Below are 21,777 nucleotides of genomic sequence, written 5' to 3' on the forward strand. Positions count from 1 at the left end.
CCCTGAGAGCAGCTGCCCCTGCTTAGTTCGGATAAAGTCCCAGCAGTGTTGGAATAAGAGAAAAAACTCCGGTGCAGACTTGGGGAAGCCTAGGCAGAATGGGAGATCTGTCCTGCAGCAGGGACTGGATCCAAAGCCATACCTCAGAGGAGGTGGGAAGAAAAGCATGTTCCTAGGCAGGAGAAGGGATTTAGCTGATTTGGAACTGAATATTCTAGGTTGGAGTGGGATCACATGAAAGAAGATCACATGTGCATGCGGAAGGTTTTCAAGCTGTTGTTTATTATGCTTTTCATACTGTTAAAACACTGAAGGGGTAATTTTGAGTTTTTACTCCAGGACTAGGATATGTCCCAGGCTTTTTTCAGTTCAGGGTGCTAGAAAAACATTGGTCTGTACTACCTATTGGGCATGTTACAGAACTTAAATTATTGAGGTAATGTTGAGTAGAGATAGTTGCAGAGACTTTTTGAGCTCTAGAACAAGAAATATGAATGAATAAAAATTATTAAATCTACTTTCATATATCTATTTTAAAAACATTTGACTCATCTTTGTTCAGATATTAAAGACAGCATTTTCCCTGACTGTACTTTTCTCAAAGATGTAGCATCAAAATCTGCCTCAGATGGACCATTGGCAAAAGCAGGAAATCTTTTGTCTTCAGTTTTGGGTATAAACAATCATCAATATTATTATGACATGAAGACAGGGAGTTCTAGGCCTAAAATGAAAAACAAGGTGAGGACTGCATTGAAAATACTGACCTACTGGGAAAGAACAACAATTTATACATCTCTTAGCAGAAACAATACTAATAGCGTTGTTGAATCCAAGTTGGATTATCTTCCCCAGTTCAGTCTTAGGCGTATATTTCTTTTTTCTCAAAAAAATATGAATCATCTCCAAGTTTCTGCATTAAGATTGTTTAAATAAGTTATTTAGGAAGATAGAAAAATGAAAGTTAACTATCTCATATTTTGACTAAACTCCAAACCTGTTTTGTTTCACTAGAGCAGGCTTTAAAATACCACTTTAACTCCTGGGTTTATTGACACATCATCTTTGAGTTCTGGCTTGCAGCTTCATTTCCCTTGCTTTACAGTATGTGATTTTAAAGACTCTGAAGTCACGTTCTTTCAAAGCATAAGGAATTTACTGAAACGTTAAATCTTAAGTTGGTCAAGGGAAAAATGTTTATCGTGATGAAAAGCTCCTCTTTACATTTTCACTGATTCCACCAGTATCAGTAACATTTCATTGCTTGGGTGTATGGACACATAGCTTCAAAGATTATGAATTCACTCATGTTTCAGTAAAGAAATGACAGATCTTAATAATGCCCAGTGAATAAATCACATCATTTTGTAACCATTGTTCCCATATTCAACTAATGAACAACATTCATTGTGAGAAAGTTTGTTTTCTATGGATCAATCAAATTGCCCTTCTGAGTAACAGTGATTTCATCTAGGTGGATGAACTAAGGTGCTTCTGTCTGATACGCTGTTGATGATGTCTCATAAAGATAAACTATTAAGGTGCCGTTATCTGCAAGTCTTGCGTAAAGTGATTTCTAATTTCCATAATAATGAATCAATTTTCTTGGATTTTCCCTTGGCCTTTGTAATTGTGTTGATCAGACAAAATTATATGCTGTAATTTTAACTGAATTAAAGTGTTCAGGTGATCTCTTCGTTCCTTCATTATTTTGTTTCTCAAGAGATAGGAGACAATATTGGGCTGTTACAAGTCAGATGCTGTCCAGCTGTGTTGGAGCTATACATCCGGGAAGCATTTGCCCCTCTCACTGACAAGATTAGTTACTTCTCTACTGAGACTAAAATATCTTCCATGGTTTACCAAAGTTTTCTCTATTCACTGAGAAGGGCTATATGGAGCTCTACATGTGTTGGAAGCATAACTGTCTTGAGTGGCTGCTAAATCAAATGAACACCTTGTTAGAGCAAATTCCTCTTCCAGTGGGACATTTTTTCTTTTACCTTCTTGTCATCACTGTTAACTGGACTGTCCCTATATGGTAATATACAACATATTTTCAAGGAAATTTGGAAGAATGTAATACGTGTCTTTGAGACAGACTTTGATTCACAATCCCAGGCAGCTGGCCTCTTCTGGAGAGAACTAGTTAGAGGAATGGACATGGTGGAGCCCAAGACCATCCTTTTTGAAATTCAGCTTCTGGTCATTCAGGACTAGCAAAAGGAGGAGAAGCAGCACGCATTGGTCAGTGCTAGCAAGACTCCTCGCGTCTGTGCTGTATTGGAAGGTTCATCCCTTGAGGGCTAGCAGGAAGAGACTGGTTCACAGGTGAGATGACTTTGTTTCTTCTCATTCCAATCCACAGGTTCAGTAATGGCCAACTTAAATAAATTGCATTTCACAGGCAGAGCTGAGAGTATTAGTCGTTGGCAGTGTGAGAATGCTGCACTTTTTCCATCATCACCCTGTGTGCTTTTCTGCCTTCAGACTTGTAAACAGTGTGGCTTTGGGAAAAAAAAAAAAAAAACAGTTTGATTAACAAAAACAATTGTTTCTATCCTTGCAGGCAGCAGAGAATTAATCTGAGCAATGCCCAGGTGAGTGAGCAATGCCCAGGTGAGTGAGGAAGGACCATGTCACCTGCTCCACTCCTGCTCACCACTGAGCATTGAAATGCAACTGTGCAGTCAGTGAGTCTTAGTTTCAGCCTCAGACTGCCAGTTAGGTGAGCTCTGCCTCCTTCCTCAACACCAGTGAATAAGGAAAGGGTTAGAGAAGCTGACTATGCTGGGCCAGTCTGAAAATGTATCCCAGGCAGACAGTTATTAATTTAGCTCTTTGCTCCAGAAAGGATTAAAAATTCTTCATGGCAAGCTGTGCTTTTATCCTGATCTCTATGTGAGGAATAAGTCCAAGGAGTAGTGCTTTGCATCCCAGGTGAATCCTTGATGTCTCAGTCAGGAGCTACACCTTGTGATGCTGGATCTCTGCCATCTTCTCCTGTTATGATTCATAACAAATTCCTGCTATTTACAACTCATACACAGCCTGGAGATAGGCAGCACGGACACAGAGAACAAAAAGGAACCTTTCTCATCCTCTGCTTCATCTCTGCTCCCTAGAGAATCCCATCTCCTGTCTAGGGCCAGTATTGCTCCATGTGGGATGAAGCTTCAAAGGAGGTTGTCCTAGCACCCCAAGTTCGAAACTCACTTCGAGAGAGAGAAAATACCTGTATGAAAAGGGAAGAAAAATAAGTGCAGCCTTTCAAGACATGGGGATTATTAACCATTTGGCCTATTTCTTGGTCGAACCTGTTAGATGTCCAGTTCATCTTTGCAGCTAAACTCTCTATGTGAATAAAATCATACCCGTTTCCCCACATAATTCTTGTGGATGGCAACAAGCTAAAAAATCTTTAGAGTCTGAATTAGGACAACAGGAGTGAAATTCATCAGATCAATGCAGAAAAGAGAAGACCATAAACATGAGCTGATCCCTTTGGAGCTGTGTTCATTCACTGTTTCTTATAGGATAAATGGCAGTCATCCAAGTTTTTTTAAAAATTGTATACTAAGGCATAATCTAAAAAAATGAGTAATAAAGAGTCAAAAAGAAAAAATGAGTAGGTTTTTTTTTTTTTTTTCTAAGCAAGAGAGTTCAGTATATCACTGAAGGGAATTGCAGTGAAATGGTTCTGATTTGGGCAGCATATATTGCATGTACTCTTCACTGCAACACCCAATAACCAACTCGGCTTCCTTTGGATTTCCTTCTACAACTGAACTGTAGGCTCCCATACCCTTTCAACTATCATCCCTACATCTGCTTATCAAATGTCTGCTTGGTAGCCTACTGATGGATTTCTTTGTGTCTGCAGTCAGTAACAGAAGTACCCTGAAGCCCTTCTGCATGTCAGACCATACAAGGTCCTAAGTGACCTTGTGAACAGCTGTGCAATGATTCTCTTACTTGCTGCAATGAACAGCTCCAAACTGGGAATGCAGAAGCACCTCAGATAATTTTAATGTCTCTCTGGCTGAACAGTTGACATTTAAAAAAAAAAAAAAGGGGGGGTAGTTTTAGATTACTGAATATCTTTTTCATCATTGAAATTTGTAAGTTTTGAGATCAGCCTTCCACCTGGGACCAGACAGGTTTTAAATGAATATTTAGTGAAATGGTTGATATGAAAGAGAAGCCAAAGGTGGAGTTTGCTCCAGTGCCCGGAGCAAAGTTCATGGTTTAACTGCTATGTTAGATGAATAAAATCTACCCTTGAGGTCCTTCCAGGAGGGCCTGAATATGAATGTGTAAGGGTATCTGAGCAAAAAGGTCATATCCCTATGGTATAATGATTTCAGCATGTTGCAAGAAAGGAAATTTCCTATTAATCAACCTTATTCCACTGTGCAAGGTCAGAAAGCATGAACTTGGAACCTCATTCTACATTTCATAGCTCTTCCTAAATCAAACCCAGGCTGAAGATATGACTGTGCTTCTTATTTGTCAGAGTAGCCATCTTCATAGCCATCTTCAGTCAAGTGAGTTCAGGGGTTTCAAATCAGATAGTGCCTTCAACTGCAGTATTAGCCTACTTCTGCGTTAGCTAAAAAATAATAGTTCCTTCCTTGAAAATCCAGCCCATCAGAGCTCTGTCAGTGTCCAGATAAACTAGTGATGTCTCTTTTGTAAAGAGATACAAGAGACCTTCATATCACCTGTACAGCAATCTGCTCTACCTCTTGAATGTCAATACGTACATTCAACAAATACCCTGTACTGGCATTGGTAAAAAGCATTTGATAATCTCCTTTGGTTTGATGGAGTCTTTCTGATGACTTGGTGACCAGGCATAGATGTAAGATTTTTTTGCATCATTCTTTGCATCATCCTTTTTCCCTTGAAATGTCCATGTTTGAAAGCTGATCTTTTTCCCAATTTGGGAACAAAGTTCTGTGGTAAATCAACTGTAACCTTTTGATAGGTATGAGCACGAGAAAGAACAGGAAAATGTGACTGTGACAACCTGCAACACTTCAAGGAACATGTTGAGTGGAGAAAAATCAGTTAGAAATTGATTTCCAAAGATGAGATTAACCAATTTGAAATTGAATATATCGTAATATGCAGGAAGAAAACATGCTTTTCTTTAATTCCAAAATAGAGATTATCACTCTGTAATGTAGGGAAATATATTGGAGACTGTCTGCTTGGGGAAGTCAACTGGGCCAGCCTTTGGAGAGCTAGTATTCCTCCAGTCCCAGTGACTGACAGGACTGTGGCTCCCTCAAAGACACAAGTTGTTATGCATAATCTGAAAAATGCACCTGCTTTCCCCTAACCTCTAGTCTTCAGGCCATCAGATTTTTATGAACATGATCTCTGAGGATTTTTCTAAAAGCCCCGTAAGAAGGATGCGTCAGACTAAATTATGAACTAGAGTTCTGGTGCTCCCTGGGGTTTCTTGAAAACCTTCTTCCAAATTTGCTGGCTTCTCCTTTGTTCTGTTGACAGTCTACCTTTTATTGCTTTTGCCCTGGCTCACTCTGCATCTTGACCTAACTATTTTTGCACGCAAACTGCCCTACAGTGTTGAGTTGTAATTAACATTTTATTGTGTTGTTTCCTTATTTGTAAGATGTACCCTCTCCATTTTTTGAGAGGATCAGAAGATAATTTTTCTGGCAAAGATTCTGAAAGGGGAGAACTGGAGTTCTCTGTTGGTGTGCACTTCCGAAGGACTCAGTAAGGATCTTAAAGCCAGTAAAACACCATTCTCAAACAGATTATAGTGTTTAAAATTGCCCTGTTCATCATGATGACATCCAGGGTCAGAACTGTTGGTATGGGGAAGTGACTAAATAAACCAGCCAAATAATAGAGAAGACCAGGCACCAGTAAAATACAGAAAAGCCTGTTCAGTAATAAAAATAGTATCTTACTATTACTATTATTATTTAATTATATATCATTTAATAATAATAATAATGATGATGATGATGATGATGATAAATAGTCAGCTTTCTAGCATGAGAAAACATTGATGAAATGTCCCTGGACATATTAAATTCATTTCTAATCAACCTTCGCTAGAAAATTATTCCTCTTAAGAAATGGATGTTTCCCTTGTTTCTTTAAATGATCACTTACACTTTTTCTTTATAGAGGTTTCACTGTACTAGCTAGCAGAAAAAAAATAAATAAATCTTTCAATTAACTGCAAATACAGTCTGTTTATTTGGGTATTAATATGCAGTAGTTTTCAGTCACTTCACTGAAAAGCAAATACATGTGAGGTTATCCTAAAGGATGTCTCTTGAACACCGACAGGCTTGGGGCACCAACCAACCCTCTAGGAAGCCTGTTCCAGTGTCTGACCACCCTCATGGTACAGAAATGTTTCCTCATGCCCTACCTGAACCTTCCCTGGTGCAGCTGTGTGCCGTTCTCGTGTCCTCTCATCACTCACCAGGGAGCAGAGACCAGCACCTCCCACACTGCCTCCCCTCCTCAGGAAGCTGCAGGGAGCAGTGAGATTGCTTCTTGGTCACCTTTTCTTCAGAGCAGACGAGCCAAGTGTCCTCAGCCTCTCCTCACTAACCATGCCCTCCAGCCTTTTGCCAGCTTTGTTGCCCGTAAGGTGCTTTGAAGGGCCTTAACATCCTTTTTGTACTGCAGAAACCAGCACTGTACACAATATTCAAGGTGAGGCCGCACCAATGCTCAGTACAGCGGGAGGATTACCTCTTTGTACCGGCTGGCTGTGCTGTGTTTAACGCACCCCACAGTGGGGTTTGCCCTCCAGACTGCCAGGGCACGCTGCCGGCTCACGCTGAGCCTGCTGCCAGCAGCACCCCCAGGCCCCTTTCTGCAGGGCTGCTCCCCAGCCACTTGGCTCCCAGTCTGTGCCTATACCCAGTATTGCTCCGTCCCATTGCAGCACCCGGCATTTTTCCTTGTTGAACTTCATGCCATTGTTAATCGCCCAGTGCTCCACTGCTCCAGTCTGTCTGCATCCCCATGCAAGGCCTCCCGTCCCTCTGGGGAGTCAGCAGCACCTCCCTGTTTAGTGTCATCAGCAAACTTGCAAGGGATGCACTCCAGTCCTGCATCCACATTACTGGTAAAAATGTCAAACAGAACTGGCCCTAGAATTGAAGTTGAAAACATGGTGCTTAAGAAGCTGCATATATTTGAACAAGATTTTTATAAGCAGAAGAAAAAGGCTAGGTTATAACATAGGATAGCAAAAACCACTCAGAGTCTCGTCTGCAACTTCTGTGAGATTTATGATCCATAGTCCTGGCCTGGGCATTTTTGCAATGCTGAAAAAGCAAACAGAAGGTAATGGAGAACAATTATGAGTCATTCCTTTACCTCAGAGGTGATTAATGTGACACAGTCAAGTTAAATCCTCTGAAGAGACATCAGCAATGCTTTTCACTGATGTGTTTTGTAAGCATAGATTGATACTATTCCACAAGGGATTTTAATTTCCTGCTAAAAGATATGGTTCATGATCAAAACTGAGATATATGTAAATGCTAGCTGCTGAGCTTGCAAGACTGATACGTTTTTTATTAGCAAAAGATAAGAGTACAGATCATCTTCAGTTTTATGATACAAATAAGTCCATATTATCAAAAACATGCAGAACTGAAGAGAAATACTCTCATGGAATATGCTGTGAAAGATCTGATAGCAGTATAGCAGACTAACAAGTAGCCTCTGCACATATTCCAGACAGTCTGTTTATTCCAAATTTAAAACCTGAAAATATGTACTTGCTGCCTTGAATGAAACAAAGAGTGTCACTCAGAAATTTGAATGACTTAATTTTCTAGAGGGAATTTTCTAGAGCGGAGACAGTTATGAGAGAAATTCTGATATAATAGTTTTAAGGAGAATTATTGAGAAATCAGTACATTCTAGTGCTTCAGACATCACAGCTACCTTAACTGAACAATGCACTGGGATAATCCTTTTGACTGCACATTCCCTACAATAGGGCCTTCAACTTTTCAGAAAAATGTATGTTTTAATACTGGTGTTCCCATGCTGTACTACGTTTGTTTGGCTTGTAAGACAGTGAAGACTGATGCCATGCTGAAACGTTTGCCCTAAATTATCTCCAGATGCTTACTCTTTTGTATCCACTGATTGATGGATATCAGGTTCTTCCCTAGCTGTCCTGCTTGCAATGTGAGTACTTCAAGTATTATGCAAAGTGCTTTGCTCCCTCTTGTGCATTAGGTAATACCTAGCATTCAGTGACAGAGGGCTTCACACTGTTCTGGTTCAGTATCAAAACAATCTCAGTAATGTAGGCAACAACAAGGATGAGTCGAAAAATACAAGGGTTCTTTCCAAAGCTGACAAAACTGTAAAGACCTGATATGTACACCTGGATTACCTCTTTTACTACCGTGCCGTCAAGCAGTGTAGAACCCTGGTCTGGCCCAGTCCATATTTACCTACCTACTGGTGTAGCTGTGCACGTGACAAATTTACAGGTAGTCCCTCAGTAGTTTGCCTTGACGCATATTACACTGCCAGTCCAAGAGCTCAATGTTTCATGCAGTTCATTTCCAGTTTCTAAAGGGGAGCATGTCCTTGCTCCCACACAGGAATGCTTTGCCATCGCTTCCAGCTAGCTGCCCACAACCCAGCACTTCAGTCCTTAACTCCTCCATTCAGACCTTTTATTCCAGTTTTGCATGTGCTGGGTTAGCTCAGATCTTTTATTGCCTTCCTCAGCTTTAGAAATCATTGGTTGGTGTCATCTCTTGTTAGGATGTCCGCTGAACCCAGAGATTGCTCTCATTGTTCCTCCCTCCAAAAACAAGAGCTGGTTTTGTGAGTACAGTGGATGGAAGTGTTTTGTAGGAACTACCTCAAACCTTGTCTTTACCTGCCACCAAAATGTCAAATGTGAGCTTATTCACATCCTGATTCCTTGCTCAGGAGAGCTAAGGATTGGTCATACTAAACTCATTTTTTTCCAGTTATATTCCCTTAAAGTCCCAAACAGGTAGCATTTTATGGTCCTGCTACTCAAAGCTTAAAGTAGATATTTTCCTTGGGGCACTGAATATCACCCAGACAGAGCCTGTTCACTCTTTACCTCCCTCCATTTCAACAATATCAGAGCTGGGTGAACTCTGGGCTATGGGCAGCCACACACACAGATGCATCCTGGTACTTTGTCTTCCTCCAGTGAGATGCATCTGTATTGAATTAACCACTGGCAGAAGAATTTAGCACATTTCTGGTCAGTTTGTTCCTATGAGAATGTTAGAAAAGCTTAGTGATCTCAGAGTTTACCTGACACTTAATGAACTGTTTTTTGGACACAGCCGTTTTGGTATTTGGAAATGGATGACTCATTCAATGACAAATTTTTCAGAGCACTTCAGTAGTTTGTTCCCCATCCGGTCAGGTCTGACTTTATCATTTTTTTCCCTCTTAGCCTGCTCTACTCTTCATAGTTAATATCCTCTTCCATATTTCTTTGTGGATTTCACTCTGTAAATGCCAGTTCCCATATTCACCATACAGATACCTGTAACAGGAAGGGTAACTACAGCTTCACAGGGCAGTATGCTGCCCCATGCTGTGTGGTGGATGAGCTCTTTCTGGTGCTTCAGGAGCTGCTTTGGGGGTTTGGCTGCCCTGAAAAGGAGTGAGCTGAGCAAGTGGATGACATCCTACCTCCTTCCAGTATCATTCTGTCATGTAAATGGACTGCAGTACAACCCGGGCTAAAACTCTTTGTTTACCTGGTAGGTGGATTTGTTTTCAGAGGTACCATTTCTCAGATCCATCTGTGACACCTGCTAGTTCTCTGTTCCCACAAAGGGCTGCTGGCACTTCATTTCTCTCACTCAAGACATATCATTTAGTACATTCTGTATGCCAGGCCTGAGTTTATTGTATCTTCACCTTGTCTTGTTCTCACGTTATTCATTTACAGAGATAATTCTTATTTTCTATCAGAATTATTTTTCAGGAAAGCACAGTGTGACAGATTTCTGGGTATAAAAATTATAGGCTGTCCTTCTCCATGTTTTCCCAGTTATCCACTTCTGTATTGTAAATAAGCATCAACATGCTAATCAGGAGACAGTGCTTTATCTGAGGTACGCATTAATCTCAGCTCTTGGAGTTCTTTCCTTGTCTGAGGAGCAGCACAGGAGGGGGGAAGCATGCGTTTATTCACAAAACTATTTCTCCTATGTGTTGTTTTCAGCCATCTAGGCATCATAACTGGCACTTTTTAAGCATTAGTATTTACCCAACATTCATTCTTAACTTTTAATCTGATTGCTGGGAAGGTTGCTCTTGTTCTGCAAGATTGCAAGTATCAGGCATTAGACCATAGCCATTGCCCTACTACATCTCTCTTATATTGGAGTTCTATTAAAGATGAATGCCTTTAAATGTGCTGCCTACTAAAAATAAAAATACCTCTTAATTCACCTTTTCCCTGAGAGACATCTTCAGGTTATAAAAGTTATAAAATGTTATAAAGTGTTAGGTAGTTTCTCATAAAAAAAGACACCACAGGCTGCTCGAAGTCAAGTTTCAGTCTCAAAGATTTTTGATACTGTGGTGTATGAGGCATGTTTGTTCATTATTTCCCATGGCTATATTAAGAAGGAACAAAGGGAGTCGCCAGGTGGCTGTAAGGACCTTGAGGCTCCCTGCCTGTTGCTGTCTCAGGCGGATAGTTGAGAGAACTTTGTGTAAATACTATAACTGCAAAATTTGATAACCCACCTGTCCTATCTGAAGACAAAACAGCATGACCAGCTACGGAGGGAAAACATCACGTACCAAGCGGAGGAAGACTACGGCCTTCATCCGTGCGACCACCAGAGGGACCAGAGACGACCCCCTAGCAACAGTCGATGTAGCCGCAGTAGCAGGAAGGGGGGCTACGTAACCCTGGAAGAACTCGGTGATATAAGGACTGTGAAAAGGGGGGGGTGCGCGCCGTTTGGAGGAGCATGGACTGCCAGGCCGCCCAGCGCTGTTTTGCTTGCTGATCGCTTACTCAATAAACTAATTCTTTCTGGCTAAAAGAGTAATTTATAACAGATACTCCTTGCAGGAGCCTGAAACAAAATCAAAAGATGAAGGTGAATGTAGCTCAATTTGAGCTGAACTTATAACCATGACCTAGTTACTTAGAGCTCACGAATGTATAGAAACTGGCCTTGTTGATGAAGTTGTATAGGATATGCAAGAAGCATCCATCTGGTGGGATGTTCAAGAGCGATAACTTTTATACATAAAGAGGGTTTGAAAGTACTTTGGAACAGATCTAAGTTTTTATTATTCAAGGGCAGATATTTTCTTCAGGTGATCACTTAAATAGTTTTTTACTTATTTTCTAATGATACGTATTCATAACATTAGTCCCTAGGGTCCGCTGCTGATTTGGAGTTAAGCGTAGAGTTGGAGGTTGGAGGACAGAGAACTGCTTGCGAGGACCTCACCATGACTGAGGTGCTCTCAAATTATTTTTCAGGTGTTGTGCATATAAAGCGTAGAGAAAAGAATTGTAGTGTTGGAGGAGTCTGGCCATCTCTAAAATGGTGACAGAAAGCTAATAAATTGGACAGAGAATGAAACTATTACAGGATTTTACTTCCTAACTCTTTTAACATTCATTTTAAAGGCATTACGTCAGTTTAAATAGAGGTAGTACTCACTCACATCCCTTGTTGGATCAAGAAAGTCAAATGGTCAGCAGAGGAAAGAAGCAGATGAAAAATTATTTCCTACTTTGAATTCCATCAAGCTTCAACTATGGGCCTATCTTAACACATTGTAAAAACCTTTAAAGGTGGTATGTGACAGTGGTGTCTAGTCATATAAGCAAAAAAGAACAAGAGAAACTGTTCCCTGACAGTAATAAAATCCGCATGCTAGGCAATATTTGTTCTTTGATCCATAAAAGCCAGATATGCAAAGTACAGCTTCAGTGTCTGCCTCATTAGATAAAATAGAGTCTAAATTGAAAGGGAAACAAAGTGTTTGTTTGCTTTCTTGCATTTTATTTTTTAAATGTAGATATTTTTTTCAAAGGAAATTGACCTAGCAGGTTGGCTTCTGAATATTGAGCTTGATAGAAGACTTGAATAGAATAATTAATTTGGAAGGGACCTTCACAGAACATCAAGTTTAACCACCTGACCTTTTGAGGGCTAACCAAATGCTAAAGCATGTTATCGAGATCATGCTCCAAATGTCTCTTGAACACTGACAATCATGGGGCACAACCCCCCTCTCTAAGAAGCCTGTTCCTGTGTCTGATCACCTTCATGGTACAGATTTTTTTCCTAATGCCCAGTCTGAAATTTCCTAAGACTTTTGTTCTATAATCATGCCTCTTCTTGAATAGCATCTAGTGGTATTTAAAAAATAAAATAAAATAAATCAAACCTGAGAATTTACATAGTTACAATATGAATCCTAAGAGCATGACGCTTAAATTCAGTTTTGGTTCAGATTTGTTCCATTGAGTTTAGAAGGATCTATTTTTCTAGCATTGATTATGCCATTTGCATCCATTCTTATCCCAGTTAGGTGAGCTGGGTTGCTGTCACACCAGGACTTCCTGAGGAAAGGAATCCAAAGGAGAGTTCCGTGGCAAATCAAAGAGGAAAATGGGAACTCAGGCATCTCAAAGCAATGATGTGTAGAGAGTTGTGGGCTAGCTGAGATGCTGAAGTAGCTGTAAGAGCAGCCTACTACTCAGGCAGGTGTGTTTTGCTTCTCAGCAGTTATTTAGCCTAGACAGAGCAAAATAGAAACACTATTGAGGCAGGTGAAGGTAGCTCTGCATAGCGCTGCAATGGGCCATGAAGATGTGGTCCATTAATTGCACCTACTAAAACCTTTTTGTGAAATTGTTTCCTGCGCTGTGATCAGATAGTCTGTTTAGTCTTGGCAGACTGGAAGATATTGTCATTGAACCTCAAATACTGTTTTATCAAAAAGAATGGTTTATGATCACCATTTTTGGTGACCGTTGGTGACAAATGGTTCACCATTTAAAACTTAGCAAAAGTTACTTGCATTCCTCTCCTTCTCACTGCTGTCTTCATCGTCCAAGGGACATATAACCCTCCTCCAAGTATTTTTTAAAGCATTTTAAAATCATTTCCATTTCCTTTTCTTATAAAGTTCACTTAAACAGGATTCAGGGTGGAGCAGTTTTTATTTGCACTTGACTTTATCTTACCCTTCTCAGTTTATGTATGGGACTTGCCTTCCTAACTTCTGGGGTAGGATTGCTTGTACAACAGAGCAAAGCAGTCCTGATTCTGAAAGGGGCCTATGGGTACTACTGTCCTGTGAGCAATGCTGAAATAATTGTGTTTTGCACTTCGATCACTTTCTCATTTGTCACACTTCCCAAAGGAAAGTGGCAGAAGGAAGGACTCTGACTACTAAACTTCACCTGAGCGCCATTCATCAAGACAATGCTGTGCTAGGAGCTGCCACGAAGCTCACTGTTAAGGTGAGTCCTATATCCATTAATCTCTAGAACTAGCACTGTCATCATTTCTTGTCCAGATTCTACACATACAGCAAAGAAAAACTAAGGTGTATGTTGGCCATCTGCAGATGTACTTGGAGCAGAAAGCTTGAGATTTCAGACTTACACTGGCTGTGCTTGTATATCTATCTGCACGCTAGATGTGGCCCACACTGTATAGTGACTTAAAAACTGCATATCTGAAACCTTTAAGTCCGAAGAGAAATATCCAGTAGAAGTAATCAAAGGGCCCACCAGAAGTTAATTTTCAGCCTCACAGGCTGACAGAACAAGCTCTTCTACAGAAGGAAACAGAAAGGCAGTTACCTGCTTTAATTGCCTGACTTTTTATAAACTATTGTAAGGTAAGACTGCTATGTTCAGCAGATGTGATATTTGGAAGTGAAGACTCCATGCTGTGATATCTAGTTAGTCACTGTACATTTAACCAGCAATCTTTATAGAGTGCTCGCTTAAGTATTTATGCTTATCTTTAATGGGAGAAACAACAGCTCGTTTTCTTGTCGCTCTTATCTGACTGTTAGCTGTGTCTAAAACTACAGGCTGTTATGAAGACAGAAGCTAAGTTAGGAATGGAAATGAAAAAGTGCCTGAATTCTTCTTAAATGCAGTTTTTCTTCAGTCTATTAAAAAAAGAAATCAAAAACTCCAAACCTACAATTTTTCCTGGAAAGAGGCTGATGTGCATTGTCATTAATATTGCATCCCTCAGCACTGAACAGGAACACGGAGGAGGCTCAGCTGTCATCTCCTTCACACATCACAGTGAAAAGATGATGTACGGCTGCCTTGGCCATCAAGGGGAAGGGATGCTCTTCATGCTGTATAAGTCATGGGCAGCTGACAAGGTTAAAAACATGGTTTCAAGTCTGCTAAATTAGATTACAGATTTGATAGTCAGTTAGTAGGTTTTAATCCAAAGCTTTAGGGGAAATTTCATGGGTAACTTTGCTATGAATGTCCTTTGGTTTTGTTACGTGGAGTGGCAACTTAAATGAGACACTACTCTGTCACTTGAGGTAATGGGCAGGTTAGGTGGAAGAATGCAATGAAGGGGTAAATACATTTTTTTGTCTGTCTTTGTTGCTGTGTTTGCATTCTGTTCTGTAAGTATTCTTTTGACCCAGTCTCAGGTGCATTTTCTTGTATAATATGAAGATCTGAAAGTCGACTTGTACTCAGATTCCTTGCTGGAACCGGATTACCCAGGTTATTTCAGAATTTCCAGAAATTAGACGCACTCCATTTGTTTCTTTTCAGAACAGATGGTGGAGTAGAATTTGAATCACTGAAGTGATAGTGGGAGAGAAGATACAGTGGGGAAAAAAAAAGGAAGTGAAGTGAAACTTTTCACACTTTTCAGCTTTTTGCTGATTCCCAGCTTTTGTTTTTATATGAAGAGTTTAATAGATACAGCTTTCAGATTTGTCTCCATTACTTAGGTATCTATAAAATCAGACGGATAAAATCTGGAATGCTCTGCATTTTTACTAGGTACTTAATGGATACTCATAAAGCATTAGACTTTCACCTCTCTGACTTGAGTTCAAGTCTATTTTAATGGGCTGATTCCTCCTTGGTGTACGTTCTCTGAAGTGACGGTGCTAAAATAAGGATTAATTTTCCCACTCTCTAAAATGAGATGACTGTATGAATTTAGCACAGTGCCTGAAGAAGGCACATCAAAGCCACTATCACTGGCAAAACTGAAGTCCTGGGTGAGAGCTCGGTCTATTTTTAGATCATCCCTTTAAATGATTTCTGTGGAGGTGTTTTTGATTTATGCCACTGTATTGTCTGCTCTTGTGGGATCACAGACCTGGCTAACCTAGAAAAACTGCTGGCACAGAGCAGTCGTGGGTACAGACAGCTTTACTCCTGCTCCCAGGAGGAAAGGCAAAATTGAACCCTACATTCCTCTTTGCTGGGCTTAATTTCCTTTTAACAGCGGCTCTTGTACTCGATGCGGGGTGTCCCAAAAGGGTAGAGGAACATGAATTAGTGCACCTTGGGCTGTTCTGAGCTAGCAGTTCTCTCACTGACACTAACAAAAAGCCAGAAATGCCTTGCTGCAGATTAGATGGATGAAAGATTTCCCCACCCCCCCCCCGGCCATAAAGCAGTATATGTTTTTTTTTGTTGGTGGTGGTGTGTTTTTTTTTCTTTCTTTTATTATTTCTGCTGTACTGAATTGCTCCTCTTAATGTACCATGCACGGAGGATGCAGAAGGCTGAGCACAGGGCATGTGTTCCCCGGTGCAGGAGGTTATGAGCTCAGTCATGCTGCTTTTCTATGGGCTTCTGTTAAATCTGTCACAGGTGGGCTCTGTAGTTTGGGCTGTGCCAGACTTTCGCTGCTTGCTTACTGTTTTCCTCATTTTGTGTTTTCACATCTTGCTGTGCTCTTTGCTGCTAAGTGCTGAACTCCAATACCCCGATTCCCACTAATATCACCTTGCTCCTCCAAGAGTCTCATGGAAGCCAGTCGGACTACTCATGGCATAAGCATTTGATACAAGGTTATCTGACTTTCATCCTTTGGGAGCTTTTATCTTTATTTACTTGATCTGTCTCTGCTTCCATCTGTGCTTTAAACTGTGCTTCTGGGTCACGTAAGTGGTGGTGGGGTTGTTAATTAGACTTTGGCAAACTGTTGTGTGGGGTGAGCAGTCTAAACACAGTTAAAAAAAAAAAAAAAAAAGTCAATAAGCTCCCAGGGACAGATTCAGCAAAGTACTTACAGGAAATGCCTAAACAGAGAGATGTGAATAGCCCTGAAGATTTCAGTGAAATTACTGACATGCTTAAAACCACACCTGTGATAAAATGCCTGGCTGCACTGGAGTCTAGTCGGGGGATTGTCAGAGCTCTGCTGGGCTTGCTGAAGCCCTAATCTTGCTGTGGTTCCCAGGGGCTGGTCTGCAGCTCCAGCACGGTGCGAATGCCCACGGCTGTGCTGTGCCACAGACCTCTCCGCAGCAAGATTTCCTTTCAGAAACTGCAGGTCTGGGGGGGCTTCAGCACCAGGTTAGAAAAAGAGGAAAGGTGAGAGCACAGTTTTGCATGTCGCTGTTGTTCTGATGGATGAGCAATACAGTGAGGCTCTCTGGCTTTGTGACCTGTGACATGCTGGCAGATGCAGCGTTAGAGCTTAAGACCTGAGTCAGCTCTGCTTGTCCCTTGCCACTCTTCCCGATGATTTCCTGGCAGTGAAGCCAAGCTGAGTTAGAATGGGAAACTTTTCGGCAGCGTTTACGGTAGCTTTGGGAAACACAGTTGTGGTCAGTTTTATGTTGGTGCCATCTGGTACACAGAATGGCATAAAGAAAGAGGAAAGAAAAAGTGCGTTTGGAAAAATGCGTAACAGCAAGAGAAAAATGTAATAACAAAATATACGGATATAAAAGGAAAGGCATCATGTTTCATAACTGTGAGGGCAGAAAGGCTGCGTTACTTAGTTTAACCCATTGTATCATACACACATGGTTTGCCACCTCCCAGATCCCCTAGATAGCTTTCCAACCTATTTTTAAGCACTTCTTATGATACAGTATCAATTACAAGGCTATTGTCAGATTGCCCTTACAGTTAAGAAACTTTCTTACTGTGCTATCTGAAAGCTTCAGCATACCACTGTCACCTAAAATACCAACCGTGCATTAAGCTGTAGGTGTTTGTGGGATCTTGTAAATGTCTCTGCAAATGTAAGCTCCAACGGCTTTCTGTTGATTCCCTAATTTAGTTAGCAGAAACCCTTGCTGCCTCCTCTCATCCGTGGTCCCTCTGATCCACACAGCCTGCTTTGCTACTAACCTTTAAAGGCTACCACCACCCGCCTGGGTCCAGACCGCTTTCTGCTGAAAGAGGCGGAGCACGAGATTGGAAGCATTTTGCAAGGGGTGACATTTCATCTTTACCTTCATTTCCACTTAAAAAGCCCAGCCCAAAGACACCGAAGTAAGTCACGGGGGATCTTCCCATAAGCTCAGGCGCCCATGGGTGACCCTTCAGTGGCCATTTAGGCTTGGCTTTTTGGCTGAGCAAAGCCATATCACTGCTGCTGTCTGCCACATCTTTAGGAGTGGCGAGTCCTCTCCGAGGAGACTGATGTGGTACCCCTGGTTCATCGGCGTTTCCTCAATATCTAAGGCAGGGAGCCAGTCCCACTTGATATTTTTTAAATCAATATTTCATTAAGCAATGCTTTTATGGCATTTCAGTATTCATCTATAATAGCTAATATAAACCTTTTATCTGTGTATATCAAAGCACTTTGTGAAAGTCGAAAGCACAAAAACTCTGTACTAAAGACAAAGAAAAATGAAGCATGCAGAGGGATTATGTTCTTTGCCCAATTGCCCAGCCAATTAGCAGATTAATTCTTAATCCAGTTCCATATCCACTTGGCCACACTGCCAGATTTTATCTCCCAAATATAAAATATTCTACATCTGAAAATATCTAATCAAGTTAATGACATAGCAACTCTGCAACTGAATTAATACTCAATTTTTAATTAACTTTAAAATAAAATAAAATAAAAGTGTTTGATTGGGGTGTTTTTCTGAAAAAATGTGGGCATTTCACTTCAGCATAAGATTTCCAGTTAATGACATATTTAACACTCAGCTGTTTGGCAGCATGTTTAATTTTCTTTCTTTTAATGTTTCACTCTGGTCATCTGGAAATACAACTGGGAGAGAAGCCTGTGTCACACAGAGGCATTATTTCTAGGTTGTTTTATCACTAATACTTAAAAGAAGAATACAAGTGGAAAGCAGTGTTTATGCAAACTTGATGTTTTCTGACTCCCCTGTATTTTTTCAAGGGGTTAGCAGCTTTCTATTTCATAGCAGGAAAGCAACCAAACCAGAGGGACCTCACCTACACAAACACATTTTGTGAGATAATTATTCGACTGACATTACAGAGCTTAAAAACAGTCAGACTCCATGGTCTCTGAAGAATGAATTCATTATGTCTTAAACAAGACAAGATTTTCCCTTGGGAATTTTATGTCTGTCTGTTTTTTGTATATATACATCTATCGTTTACCTGTTCAGGAATGAGACAGGGAGAATAGATCATCTCTGCTTAAGTTCATACTTTTGACACTCCATTTTTTTTCTTCTGAAGGAAAAAAAAAAAAAAAGTATCTTGCTATTCCAAACATAACCTACTTCTCTTTATGTAGGCAGGCACACGCTTCTCCCCTCAGCTGAGACACGAGGCCCTATTCTTAGCTCCACTTTCATTTACGTTGTGCCTTAAGGCAAGATGCGCAGGATATAACAGCTCTGTACTTATGACTGTTTTAAACTATGCAAAATTAGAGCTATCTGTAACGTTACGAGCCATTTTGAGGATATGCGAAAGGATGTTAGAAACCTATTATAGAAAGCCTATCCGAGGAAATGTAACCCTGACAAGCGAGAAAGGAACATTAAAATTGTTTGGAAATATTTGGAAACAGTCATCCAGGAGGGTATATAACCAGTCTGCTCTTTTGTCCTCTGGCAGCCGCGGGCTGGGAGAGCTCTGTAGTGAAAGGGTCCACTCCCCAGCTAATGCAGCTCACACTGTTTCACTGACATTGACCTGTACAAACCGACAAACTAGCCCTCACACCTTTCACCATGTTATTGCTCCAGCACTGCTTCAGTGCTATCTTTCTCCAGTTTCTGTCAGTTCTGCACCTTACCTCTCCCGCCTGCCTCTGCATGAGGATGAAAGAAGAGCAGAATGAGTGCTCTCCCAACGATATGACCTTCATTATCCTAAAAAAAAATATATATAAATGAATTCACAAACATCACAGAGAACCTGACTCTTTGTAAAGCAGTCAAAAAAACAGTAAAGCTTCCCAGTGAAAATTCTGTCCATGCAGAGTTTTATTTCAAATGCCCTTGAATAAGTCCACAGTATGTTGAGGAAAAGGAAAACTTTGGGAACAGTTCTCTCCAAATCTCAAAAACTAGGTGTCAGCATCAGTGGCTGTGGTTTGGTGTTCAGTCTGCAACATCCGGAACAGTGGTTTGTTCTGCAGGAGCTCAGCTGGTTGCTGGTCATGTCTAGCAAATACATAAGTGTCCTTGGGAGGCCATGGACCACTTCTCAGACCCTCTGACCTGGAACGTGGGCAGGGGACATGTCACACTGCTGGCAGTACTGTGGAAATACAACTCACTGAATGGATTTACTGGAAGTCACTGGTTGCTTTTCCACTGGAAAGGGGGCAGGGGGAGCCCTCCCTGAGGCCTGTGCAGGTGGAGCACCCCACAGAGGTGCTGGGGTGCATATGAGGATATCAGTTCATCAGGATTCATCAGGGCTCGTTTCATCATCTGCCTCCTTTCTCTCTGCTTTCAAGGTGCGCAGCCAGGAGAGGGCAAAGCAGCAGTGACAGGATGATTCGTTTCTCTTTCACCCTCCCCACCAAGTACCTCAGGGCACCACAGGGAAGCTTGCTGGCAGTGGACTGCAGTCAGCCTCATCAAGCACAAGGCCTGACACAGGGCTGGGAGCAGGAGCCAGCTCAGCTTATTCTGCTGTGCTGGTTCAGCCCTGGTGCCAGCAGCAGCTATGCTGATTCCTAGTTTGGGGATTTGGAAGTAATTTCCCCTAGGTCATGAGTCTGGAAAAAAAAGCTGTAATGGTTTTAGTGACAGTTTTTAGGCCTTTAGATGACTAGCATCTGAAGTTTGAGTTGTGGGCATTTGAGGAGCTGGAGGGGACCTATCTTAGACCCATATTAATCAGGGGGCTGACTGAGTAATCTGGTTTCCTTCAATGGCACATGTTTCCATGAGGATGAAGGTTCTGGCTTCAAATCAGTATCCCTGGCTGTCCCTGAAGGTGAAGAGAAAGCACAGATTTCAGCACCACAATGAGGTTTTCAGTAATTAGGGCTATTGGCATGCCTTGCAACTAGTGCTGGAGCAAAACTGCCAGCTAGCTGGATGTCTCTCCTCTGGGTAGTAATGGTAGATAGAGATGTAGCTTCATAATTGACCAGGCAGGGATTTATATGCTCACTGGGCTTTCTTCACAATACTTCTTTGCACAGCACAAAATTATCTTCTGTTGCCTACCTGCTTTTTCCCTTGTTATAGCACACAAATACAAGCAGCAGAGTGTAGTGTTTCTGCAGCCAGGGCACGTACACTGAACCCAGAGCATCTACATGGATGGAGAAGGTGCCTTAAGACTGCTGTGTAACAACAGTGACATTCTGGTACCTCAGTTCCCCAGGAGTTCTTTTCTTCCTCTGTTGTGTGAAAGCCCCTGAATCGAAAGCTGGATGTGGTGGTATCTGTTATTCCATAAATAGCTCTCTTCCTTCAATATAGGTCTGATCCAAGACTCCTGAATGGTAGGAAGGAACCATGCTACTAAAAATTATTTGAGATATTCCCCAGCAGATTGCAAAAATGAAAAGATCCCTTGGTAGCCCAAGTGCAGAGGCAACATCTGGAGTACCTGGTGTGATGGTTTTCATGTACCTCACTGCATTTTTTTCGGATGGTGGTTCCAGAGTCTGCTTCGGATGCTAAAAATACCTGTGCTGCTGCAAAAATGCAATCTTCAGGAAGTAATTTTATAATACGTTAGAGTACAGCTCAGCTCTGAAAAATAACCTTGGCAAAAAAAAAATTAAGTCGATGAGTCCTTATTTATTGTGTTTCATAATCACTTGGGATCTGTACGTGATTTCTCATTGTCCTTGCATTGTCCCTGGTAAAGAAAATGTTGTGAAAGCTGATGAAATGAGGAAAACATTCCACTTTTGTTAATGCTCTTTTTGTTTGTCTTTTTTTTGTTGTTGTTTTGTTTTGTTTTCCTCTCTCAGTGGTGCTGGTTTTATGAGGCTAACAAGTAAAAGGTAGTAAGAATCTATTTCGGTCACCTGAAGTCAGCAGATGTGACAATTCACAGAGTGAGCAGGGTGGCTATGTGAGAAGGTGCTGCATTTGCAGTCAATTTTCAATGCAGAGCTTCGCTGTAATTTCTCACCTCCAGAAACAGATGACTGTTTTGAGGAAAGGCGAGCATTTTCTCCCCCAGGAGTAACAGCTGTCCAGACATGGGAAGATAACTGCCAAGGACCTGACTGCTAATCTCTGGTGTTTTTCAGGTAAGGACCATTTACCATTTGCTAACCCTTCCAAACTGGAAGTCAATCCTCAAACACAGCTGGTTAG

The sequence above is a fragment of the Anser anser genome, assembly GCF_964211835.1.
Source record: "Anser anser genome assembly, chromosome: Z".
In the NCBI taxonomy this organism is placed as follows: domain Eukaryota; kingdom Metazoa; phylum Chordata; class Aves; order Anseriformes; family Anatidae; genus Anser; species Anser anser.